The sequence below is a fragment of the Papaver somniferum genome, chromosome 5 (assembly GCF_003573695.1).
Source record: "Papaver somniferum cultivar HN1 chromosome 5, ASM357369v1, whole genome shotgun sequence".
Taxonomy (NCBI): Eukaryota; Viridiplantae; Streptophyta; class Magnoliopsida; order Ranunculales; family Papaveraceae; genus Papaver; species Papaver somniferum.
Genome location: NC_039362.1, coordinates 53,761,073 through 53,772,656, shown reverse-complemented (window position 1 = coordinate 53,772,656; position 11,584 = coordinate 53,761,073).

The window sequence follows — 11,584 nt, the reverse complement described above, 5'->3', positions numbered from 1 at the left end:
AATCACATGATGAAACAATTGAAGCTTTATAAATATTACGATGACGAGAATACAGTTTGTGTTTTCAAGGATATGATAGGTATTGGACTCCCGTGTCGTCATAAGATGGGTAGGTATGTTGAAGCGATTGACATCAATGATATTCATCCATTTTGGAAGCAATTAAATTTCACTCCAAGCACCCCGGCAGTCGATGGTCCGTCTTTCCTTGAGTCGGAATTGTGTGCACGAATAGCCGAGCGTTATGCTACATCAAACGGCACCAAAAAGCAAATATTGATGCACAATTTGGAGGAAGCTCTTCACCCTTGTTTACGGGAGGTTGATGAACCTATTAAGCAAAAGAGGGCCGGTAGGCCCAACACCGAAGTGTCGAGGACCATCCAAACAAAAGAGTTGAAGGAGTATTTGTCTACCAAAAGTGACCCGAGTAGGCACATGTATACGGAAGCCGAATTTGAAGATGAGCCGCAACCTAAGAAAAGAGGTCGTCCAAGAAATGATCAAAGTGGACCAACCGCACGAAAAGTGAAACCAAAGGTCACTACGGAGCCTTCTCAAGTAAGTCAATCCGAGGTGCTGTAAGAAGTTGTGTTAGTGGAGACCCAAACTAGCTCCGTAGTTATTAATGAAATGAGCGACTCGCAACAAACGCAATCAACGGAAATGGTGACTATAAAAGAGAAGTATGGTACTCTTTGTTGTCCTAGGGATTTTCATGAAAGACCTACACGATCAAGGTATACGATTATAGAAGAGTATATGAGACAACTCCCTCCACTCATTGTTCCATTTGTTTTGTCCACCGACGAGGTTGATGGGGATGGCAGTTGTGGGCCTAGTTAGCAATTCGGGATTCGGCAAACGTACGGAACGACAAACGTACGAGTATTATACGGTTTTGTAAAATCCAGATTCGGTCCAAAATTCGGTCAACGGGACGTGATTCGTCATTAATTCGGAATGGCATACGTACGTGTATAATTCGATTTATAAATGTGAGTTCGGCTCTGAAAATTCGGTATCTATATATAACAAATAATTTGTATTTATAAGGTCATAGACCAATTTTTATGCATATGTGTGAGTTATTTAAGGAAAAAATAAACTCAATATGATGATATTAATAATATATACAACATTAGTTATCCAAAAGGACGTCGTATGGTGGTTTAGATGCTTGGTTAGTGAGTTTGAGATCTCTCTCACCTTCACCTTCAAATCTCTTCAGTCGTTTTTGTTTCATAAAAATTACAACACGTCTAATATTCGGTCGTGTATGTTCGGGAGGCAGTAAAGCCCAAAAAGTGGAGTCTTTGAAAAGTAAAAGCTAAAGAATTTATGGCGAATTAAGCGGACGTATCATTCGGGATACGTAAAATTCGTGAACGATTCGCGAATAATCCGGGAATGCCACATAATACGTGACTTGGGTTCGGAGTTGCAAACGTACGCGAATAAGACGGTAAAATTCGCGAATGATTCGCGAATCATTCGCGAACTTACTAACTAGGGTTGTGGGTTTCACGTCGCTGCGGAACAAATTGGTTACTTTGGAGAGGCGATGAAAGAAGACGTCACCCAATGAGAAAATTTAAGAAGTAAGATGGCTGTACAACTAATAAAGGACAAGGATTCATATATGAATATGATGAAACGAGGAGATAGACACGACAAAGAACTAGATTTCAAATAATTAGTTGCGCGTGTAAAGTGCCGAAAGGGATTGAAGACAATCGGATAGAAGTATTGGATGACAATGCCTAAATGTGGATATCTCTTAGCGGACACTTTGAATTGCGTGGTACATTTCTTTGTTCCTCCTAAGTATGAACACTCTCTTTTACGTTTGTACCTACAAGGACGGTTTGCGATAAATCGGTTAAAGATAGAAGAATTGTTATGGCATTTGTGAATGACTTCCATTTTATCGGTTTAAGAGTAAAGAGAGATTGCCCATTACCTCCGTTGGGTGGTTACAATGTTTATTTACCAACGAATCATTGTCACGATTGGTTGAAACAATATGAGACCAACATGTTGGATTGGGATCGCGTCATGATCAACCACTTCCCGGAAGGCCTACTCGAATTGGTTCCGTCAGATTATGAAGATGAATGATCGTTACTTTTGAAAGATGTAATTTGAACCGACTTTTTTGTAAGTTTTTTTGAAGATATATGATATAATCGGTGGACAATTTTTTAGTCTTGGCTTCCGAATATGGTAATCGGTGGTAATGTTTTCCGAATTCTGTCCGAATTATTTAATCGGTAGATAATGTTGTAGTTTTATCATCCGAATATAATGTTATTTTGAACTCAGAACCTGAAGAAATTGAAACACTCCCATAATCGGTGGTTATATTTAAAGTTTTCTTTCCCGAATATTATAATCGGTTGGTAATTTGTTTTAGTTTCTGCCGAATATAATGTCAGTTTGAACACAGAACCTGAAGAAATTGGAACACTGGAACACGCACATAATCGGTGGTTATATTTATAGTTTTTTTTTCCGAATATTATACTCGGTTGGTAATTTGTTTTATTTTCTTCCGAATATAGTGTTAGTTTGAACACAGAACCTGAAGAAATTGAAACACTCTCATAATCGGTAATTTAAATAATATACTAACTTCCGATTATCACCTTACTATACTAAGATTAAACTTTGAAAAAAGTTTCAGATTCGGTAGATTACATAACATATTAACTTTTGATTAAAGCAAATATCATATAATCGGTAGATAATATCAGGCAGGAACTTCCGAATGTGTCCAACTTGTGCCAAACCCTATACTGTGGCCGCGGCCTTCAAGAATTCATAGCTTCAATCATACATGAATTCTTCTCCTTGTTCCTCTAAGTAGTGCCTTTTTGCGAGTGCCTCCTACATAAACCAACAAATACAAAAGAATGCTAAGTTCGTATAGTTTAGTAATAAGATATAGCCACCCGGTGTTTTGTAAAAGAATTATGCAAATACTTACAAATTGTTGGATCGACAAGCTTAAGTGGATAGTGTTAAAAATCCTCTTTTGTATCGATATGTAATCATTCACCGCTTTTTGGATAAGCCGGAAACGATCATGAACTTGTTGGACCGATCTTTGCTTTGGATTTCCATATTCTCGCACAAATTGGCTATACACTCTCCCACAAAAGATTCCCTGTGTTAACCTGCCGGCTATGACATCTTCGCGTCTTGTTTCTTGATACCATGTTTTGACAATGGCCAAATCTTCAGCTGCGTCAAAAGTCGTCATGATTGTAATATGAGATATAAAATGAATTAGAAATAGTAGACGATGAAAGATCTTCTTGTAACGCTCACAATAATAGATGTGTGTAGTTTGGTGAAACAATGAGAATAAATTAACCTCCTTATATAGATGAGAGTCTCAACGGCTGTTTTTTTTTTTAAATTTTGAAAATTTGGCCGTTGAGGTCATGTGTAACACGGGTGTACGGATATGTCGTACACTATGTACACAATAATGAACCACAATCGGAAGATAATGTTATATTTTTAACCACCGAATACTTTAATCAGTGAACTAACGTGTTTACTTAATATCCGAATATACACATTTTTGTACTCAGAGACTTTAGTTTTCTTCAATAACAATATTCGGTTGACAAGTTTATTTTATTTCTACCAATTGAGTTTATATTTCGATGCACGACTATTTTTTTTAAAAAAATATATCCGTTGGAGTATAATCGGTTGATTAATTAACATATTAAGTACCGAATTTAACCAAACTGTGATACGATTTTGAAAATGTATATATATTCGGTAGATTACATAGCATAGTTACTCTCGAATGTTGTTAAAATTTTGAAAATGTTGATGTAATTTAACGATTATACTTCGACAATTTTATTACAATGACTTGTGATTAGCGTCGTGGACGTCCTGGACGAGCTCTAAACGGATTAAATCTTTCCATCGCCTTAAGGATTCTGAAATGAGCTTCGTAATGGAAGTTTGATCTTTTCCATCTCCGTCATTCCCCGAGAGATCGTTCTATAACCTCATCATTGGTTTCACCCCTCAATCGATATTGATTTACAAGATAAGTTAAATGGACGAATTCTTCGACGTGTCCGTTTATTGAACCAATTCGACAGAAAATATCAGCGGAGTGACGATTATTTGGGTTACCGGTGTCGGAGCAAAACTTTTCATGAATTCTCCCCAAATAACTCATACTCATTATGCCTCCTTGCCTACGTTCTTCTCCTCGTCTCGGATAGAATTGAACATATCGCCTACATAAAGATAAATCTTCTTCTATCGTGAACTCCGTAGGATTAATGAATGGTTGTGCCATTGTGTTGAAGATGAGGTTCTTTGGAGAGAATTGATATGTATTAATGTTGCATATAGGGGATGAGGATACCCTCCTTATATAGAATATAGTTCTAACGGCTAGTTTTTTGTGAAAATCGTTAAATAACCTAATCTTTCAAACCTCCGAATATATAGTGGCCTAAAATTAAGAATTTTGAAAAACTTCAAAACCTTCAAATTTGGAACTTGTAATAATCGGAGGTAAATATAGTCTCCCAACCTCCGAATATAGAGTGGCCTAAAATTCCAAACCTCCCAGAATGCTGAGGTTTTGGCATTTTGGAACGACCATAAGCATTGGAATTTCGAAATGTTTAACTACTATATTCGGACGATATTCAAATTTTTGTCTACCGAATATATAGTGGCCTAAAATTCAGAATTTTGAAAAACTTGAAAATTTTCAAATTGGAAAATTGTAATAATCGGAAGTAAATCTAGTCTCTCAAACCTCCGAATATAGAGTGGCCTAAAATTCCAAACCTCCCATAATGCTGAGGTTTTGGCATTTTGGAACGACCATAAGCATTGGAATTTCGAAATGCTTAACTATTATATTCGGACTATATTCAAATATTTGTCTACCGAATATATAGTGGCCTAAAATTCAGAATTTTGAAAAACTTGAAAATCTTCAAATTGGAAACTTGTAATAATCGGAAGTAAATCTAATCTCTCAAACCTCCGAATATAGAGTGGCCAAAAATTCTAAACCTGCCATAATGCTGAGGTTTTGGAATTTTGAACCACCTAGAGCCATGGCATGGTTGGTTTTGAACAAGTTATATTCGGAAGATAAAAATATACATATAATTCCGAATATGAGTTTGCACTTGCAACATTCGGGGGATAACTTAAATAGTAGTTCTCCGAATGTTGTTCAACATTCAACAATTTCAGGCTGTTATCTTTCCATAAAAGGCTGTCATCGATGAAATCATAAAGATAACTTAAAAATCATTCATAAACCATAAAAGTAGTCATTCACAAACCATAAACGTAATGTACGAACTTAAAATCCGATCCAAACCACATAATCCAGCACAAACTATAGCACACATCTAAGTTAAACCATTGTCGTCTATTTCTTTCCTTTGACTTTACGACGACTAGCGCGGGTTTGACGAAGAACTTCAGCTTCTTCTTCTTCATCTTCAGCACCTTCAGACTTCAGCTGCAGCGCTCGATGAAGCTCTATTCTTTTAACACCCTTTGTTACTCGTTTCTTTTGCTCCCCAAACTTGGCTGAATATTCTTCATTATCAATGTTATCAACTAGGCCTCTGGCCTCTTTTACCTTCTCAACTGGCACGGGCTGTCCACTCCTGACGCATGATGTTAAAAACTTGGAAACACGCTTGAACCTTTTCACCTGTTTTAATACATGACATAACATTTATTACATAAGATTTATAACATAACTATTGAACAAAAATAAAATAAGAATACGCACCAGTCTATCGTAACCACTTGGCTTGTCTTTGATGATACAATTATAAGTTGCCGCCTCAGAAATAGATTTTGACTTCAGTTCACGGATAACAAACAGATGGGATACCGAATGATACCAAGTCATATATCCGGGAACAGTTTCATAACCTCTAGTAACAACTCTTCGACCAGGGTTGATAATGTAATCAGTCCTCTTATCCCAGTGTTCCGGTACGGATGGTGGACCTGAGTGAACTATCGTCAAAGTGTCACCACTAGAGGAGCATTTATCCAACTCCAGACGACATTTATCATCATTAACAGCTTCCATTGGTATTTGTTGGACATAACAGTTTTTCCGCATTACCCTTGATGGGTTGTACATCACATATCCTGTGGGGTGCCACAACGGTCCAAAATAAAGGAACAAGTCCGACCTACCGTTTATATGTCCATTATCTCGGTCTTCCTTATATGGATCAAAGCATACATCTGAGGCATGCATTTGATCCAAAACCCCCCTCATGCGAATCAACTGCGGTTCTTTTGACCTAGAACGGTTGTCTTCAAACATCCACCTTGTTCCTCTAGGAGTACCTTTAAGCCACTCAGCTTTCTCGGTCGCCAACTTTAGGATAGGGAAGTGCTCATAGATCCATGTCTGTATACATACAAACACAACTATTAGGAAAGTGAGTCTAACAAGATTGTTCAAAATCGGAAGCCTAGGTATTTACAGTCCTTCCGAATACATACATTTGGAAGAAATTTAACTAACTCACCCACCGAATACGACATACTCGAAAGACAATCATATTTCTTTTCTACCGAATCTACATCAAATGTACCTCAGTAAACTCTAGTTTGAACTACATATAATCGGAAGCAAAGTCAAATACTGGTTCCCCTAATATATCATATTCGGATATATAAAATAAAAATTAACCCACCGAATGAGAAACATTTGGACACAGAAGAGTCTGAGTTTTTCACAGTATAATCGGAAGAAAACACAACACATGTACTTACGAATACTCAATATTCGGAAAAAAATAAAACAATAAACCTACCGAATATGCAACATTTAGACACAGTATAGACTGAAGTGTTCAACCTGAATAATCGGAAGGTAAGTTTAACTATAACTTCCCTAATGTATCATATTCGGAAGTAAATGGAAAACGTATACTAACATTCGGGAGACCTAAACATATGTTTCCTACCGAATATTCCTTATTTGGTATACATAAAACTCTTAGGTGTTATTCATATTTTATATCGAATAAGCATAATTATTAATGGAGTAATAGAGATGATAAAAACCTGCAATAGACACACGTTTCCTCCAACTTGGCTGGTTGTTAGCCTCGACGCCTTTCTCAACTCTTCCATCAAATATGCAAGGCATGTCGTGCCCCAAGAGTAATCACTGACTTCATGGAGAGGATCAAGAAGTTGTATAAGGTTGGCGTCAATACGGTTTCCAGTAGTATTGGGTGAAATGACATATCCCAATACACAAAGGAGATAGGCGGTGGCTGCTTGGTTCACTTGCTCATCAGTTAATGTTCCCTTCTGTTCTTTAGCCAAAGTGCCTCGGTACATACTCATCAATTTTTTAATGTTGATCTGTCTTGTTTTGTAAGACGCATGCCTCATGAAATCAGCTGTTGTTGTCTCCTCATCCCAACCTAAACACTTTTTAGTTAGAACATAAAGTTGTGTCCAACTTAACTGCTTTGTATAGTTTAACTTTACAGCTGTGCGTTGGATAGGGAGGTTAAGAATATGCAGAACATCATCCGGGGTAATCGTCATTTCCCCAAAAGGCATGTGGAAGGTGTCGGTCTCAGGATACAATCTCTCCACAAACGCAGAAATAGCCACACGGTCATGTTCCAACAAAGAGTTCTCGATAGCAGGATATAATCCCGAGTTCTCTATAATCGTCTTGAACCTTTCACATTCACCGGATAAAGGCCATTCCAACATTTTCTTTTGTGGGGCGGTGGGTTTGAGCAGACGAACAACATCTTGATGATACTATTAAAAACATGACAAATGTTTAGAGTAAATGTTACGATAGAACACATAGACAATACGATGAAAAAAATATACGATTAATATTACCTCGGTTTCGTATACATCTTTGGCCCAGGAGTCTTTGTATCCAAATAACAATCTTCCTCCATCCTCTGGTAGCCCAAGGATTACGCCTTTAGGAATATCCTTCACCTTCAAGTGGCCAGGGACAACATGTGATGCTTTTTTTTAGCAATATCCTTCTTTTCACCTTGTACACCTTTTTTGCCTCTCTTGGTACCACTAGGTTCTCCTCCTTCTTGGGTGGTACTTGGTTGTCCTTCTTCTTGGGTGGTACTTGGTTGTCCTTTTTCTTGTACTAATGGAATAATTTTATCTTGTGGTTGTGTGACACTTGATCCTTGAGTGGCTTGTGGAGCACTTGCATCTTCAGTGCCTTGAGTTCCTTCTTGAGCAATTGTATTTTGAACTAGTAATGTGACCTGTGGAGCTCCTGTTTCTTGAACTTCTTCAGTGCCTTGTGTTACACTTGGATCCACGGCTTGTTGAGTGTTTTGTTGACCACTTGGTTCTACACCTTTATCTTGAGCACTTGAAGTTTCCTTAACACTCCTTTCTCTCCTAGCACTAGCCGTAACTTTCTTTGTTCCTTTTACACGAGCCCCTAGGTCAGGTTGCTTAGCTCGACTTTGCCTAAACAACAAAAAAGCCAGAAATAGTTTTAAAAACTACACAATCGGAAAACAAAGTAAAAACGAAACACCCGAATTTATATATTCGGAAGCACACAGAAAATCAATGCCACCGAAAACAAAACATTCGTCCTGTAAAACGTAATATTAACTACCGAATATGCATCAATTGAAGTTCAGGAAACCCTAAAGTTTGTAGCCTATATAATCGGACGTAAATAATTATATTTTCAACCGAATACACTATGGCCCCCAAAATGTTTTCAGTTTGACGAGTTTATATTCGGAAGTATATCACATACGATAAACTTCTGAATATATACCGGCCCCAAAATTGGATTTTGCCAAAATCACCATTTTTGACTATTTATCAAAGGATACATTCGGTGGTGACATAATATTTGAATACAATGCCTCTACATCAATACATTCGGGAGTAAAAATAAATCCTAAACTCCGAATAAACCAAACAAAATTTACAGGAAGAAATGGTTCCTGACATTCAGTGGTATACCTAAACAAACTATCTCCCGAATACTCTCGATGTTCTTCAGAAATGAAGAACACGACTACATTCGGCAGTCTACAAAACATGCATATCTCCCGAATCTGGTTAAAAACAGAAAACCCTAGATTTTTTTTTTGGCGATTCATCGAATTGAAGCGACATAAACCCAAAAATTGTTATAAGCTTACCTAATTGGAGCCATCTGAAGTTGCCGGAGTGTTTTACTTTCAGATTCCCCGCCATCAACTACTCCAACCGCTGCAACTCCTTCGCCGTCGTCGTGGGGTTCTTCACGTTCTTCGTCACCAACAATCTCTTTATTTCTTGATAAAATTCCAATTTTTGGATCGATACCGCGAGGAACGTTTTTAGTTCTAGGTCCCATGGGTTTATCTTTTGTAGACATCGTTGAAAAAATGAATCGACGATGTTTTGATTTTACGATTCACGACGACGATGAGATGAATTGAAGAACGAGGGGAAAAGAAAAATCTCCACAATCGGGAGTGAAGGGGAAGACCAGAAGGGGAAGAGCAGAAGAAGAAGAGTTGAAATGGGTTGAAAAGAATTTGATTTGGTTTTTATTTTCTTTTTACTGTAAGGGTATTTAGGTAACTTCAATGTGCTAAAGGGTATCCCTTAACTGGTTCCCTTGGCTAGGTATAAATTGTTGGCCCCTAATTCCTTTTGAATGACCCCTAAAAATGCCAGGTTTTTTTCTCTTTTCTTTTTTAGATTTTCATATTTACATTGCATTATACCTCATCACTTTCAAATCACACCTTCTTGACTCTTTCATATTACTTTAATCTCTTCTCGAATCAAGTCTCTACTACTAATCTTTCTGCCACTTAACAGAAAAGTAGTATGTTTCCTTTGGAAAATGTTTTAAAAATATAAAAATATAGCGAGACTTTTCCAAGCCATGCTTACACTAATGGAGAACTGCAGACATACAAGTATGTACATCTATCTAAAGGTCACATATCTTAATTATAAAGTGAGAGAAATATCACAAAATATGAGGTGGATTGGCTATCGTGATCGCACTATCGGCGACAATCTAATACATAGTGAAAAAGCGGAGGTCTAACAACACCACCCAATATTTCGTTTAGCAATCTGTATGGACAAACTCCAATATACTTTTTATGAGAATCAATTAGACAGTTAGACTCAATCAATAAAAAGATATATCAAAGAGTTTATATCTCAATCTCTCGATTTGATCTTTACTCAAGCAAATGGAAATCTGCGAGTCATTATCAAAGAGAGATAACTTGGACGGTACCAAAAACCAATGTCCAAGGATCAATCAATATCAATCAACAACCAAAGGTCGGATTTCCAATTGATGATCTTTAACGCACAACTTGTATATTTCAATTGTATAAAAAATATAATGCGGAAAAGAAATAACGCAAACACCAGAAGTTTTGTTAACGAGGAAACCGCAAATGCAGAAAAACCCCGGGACCTAGTCCAGATTGAATACACACTGTATTAAGCCGCTACAGACACTAGCCTACTCCAAGCTAACTTCAGACTGGACTATAGTTGAACCCCAATCAGTCTCCCACTAATTCAAGGTACAGTTTTACTCCCTACGCCTATGATCTCAGCAGGACACTGCGCACTTGATTCCCTTAGATGATCTCACCCACAACTAAGAATCGCTGCAACCCAAAATCGCAGACTTGATAATAAACAAATTTGTCTCACACAAAAAAGTCTATCAAAGGATAAATCTGTCTCCCACAGAAGAACCCTAGGTTTTTGTTCCGTCTTATGATACGAAATCAAGGTGAACAAGAACCAATTGATAATCCGGTCTTATATTCCCGAAGAACAGCCTAGATTAATCAATCACCTCTCAACAGTCTTACTTGTATAAACAAGAGGACGTCGAGGAATCACAAACAATGAGACGAAGATGTTTGTGACTTCTTTATCTTGCCTATCGGAGAACTCTCACGATCTCAAGCCAATCAATAATATTGTACTCGTACGATAGAAGATGCAAGATCAGATCACACAACTACAATAAAAGTAGTATCGGTCTGGCTTCACAATCCCAATGAAGTCTTTAAGTCGTTAACCTGGTTTTAGAGAAGAAAACCAAAGGTTATAGGAGAATCGACTCTGTAAAGCGCACTAGTATCACACAGATGTGTGGGGATTAGTTTTGCCCAATGCTAGATGTCTCCTTTATATAGTCTTCAAATCAGGGTTTTGCCTTAGCTACAAAGCAATCAATATTCACCGTTAGATGAAAACCTGATTTAGATTCAAGCTAATATTTCTCAACCGTTAGATCGAAAACTTTTTAGCTTGTCACACACACTTGAGATATACGTTTACTGGGTTTGTGAAAACCGTGCCCAAACGTGTACGTGTATGTTGGTTCAACATAGTAACCCAAAAGGTTAACCATATGAGCATTTCATATTAACCTTGTTTTTCTTCACCATAACTAGTTCAATTGACTCAAATGAACTAGTTAGAGAGTTGTTCAATTGCTATGAGATCTTATGTAACTACACAAGACACAATT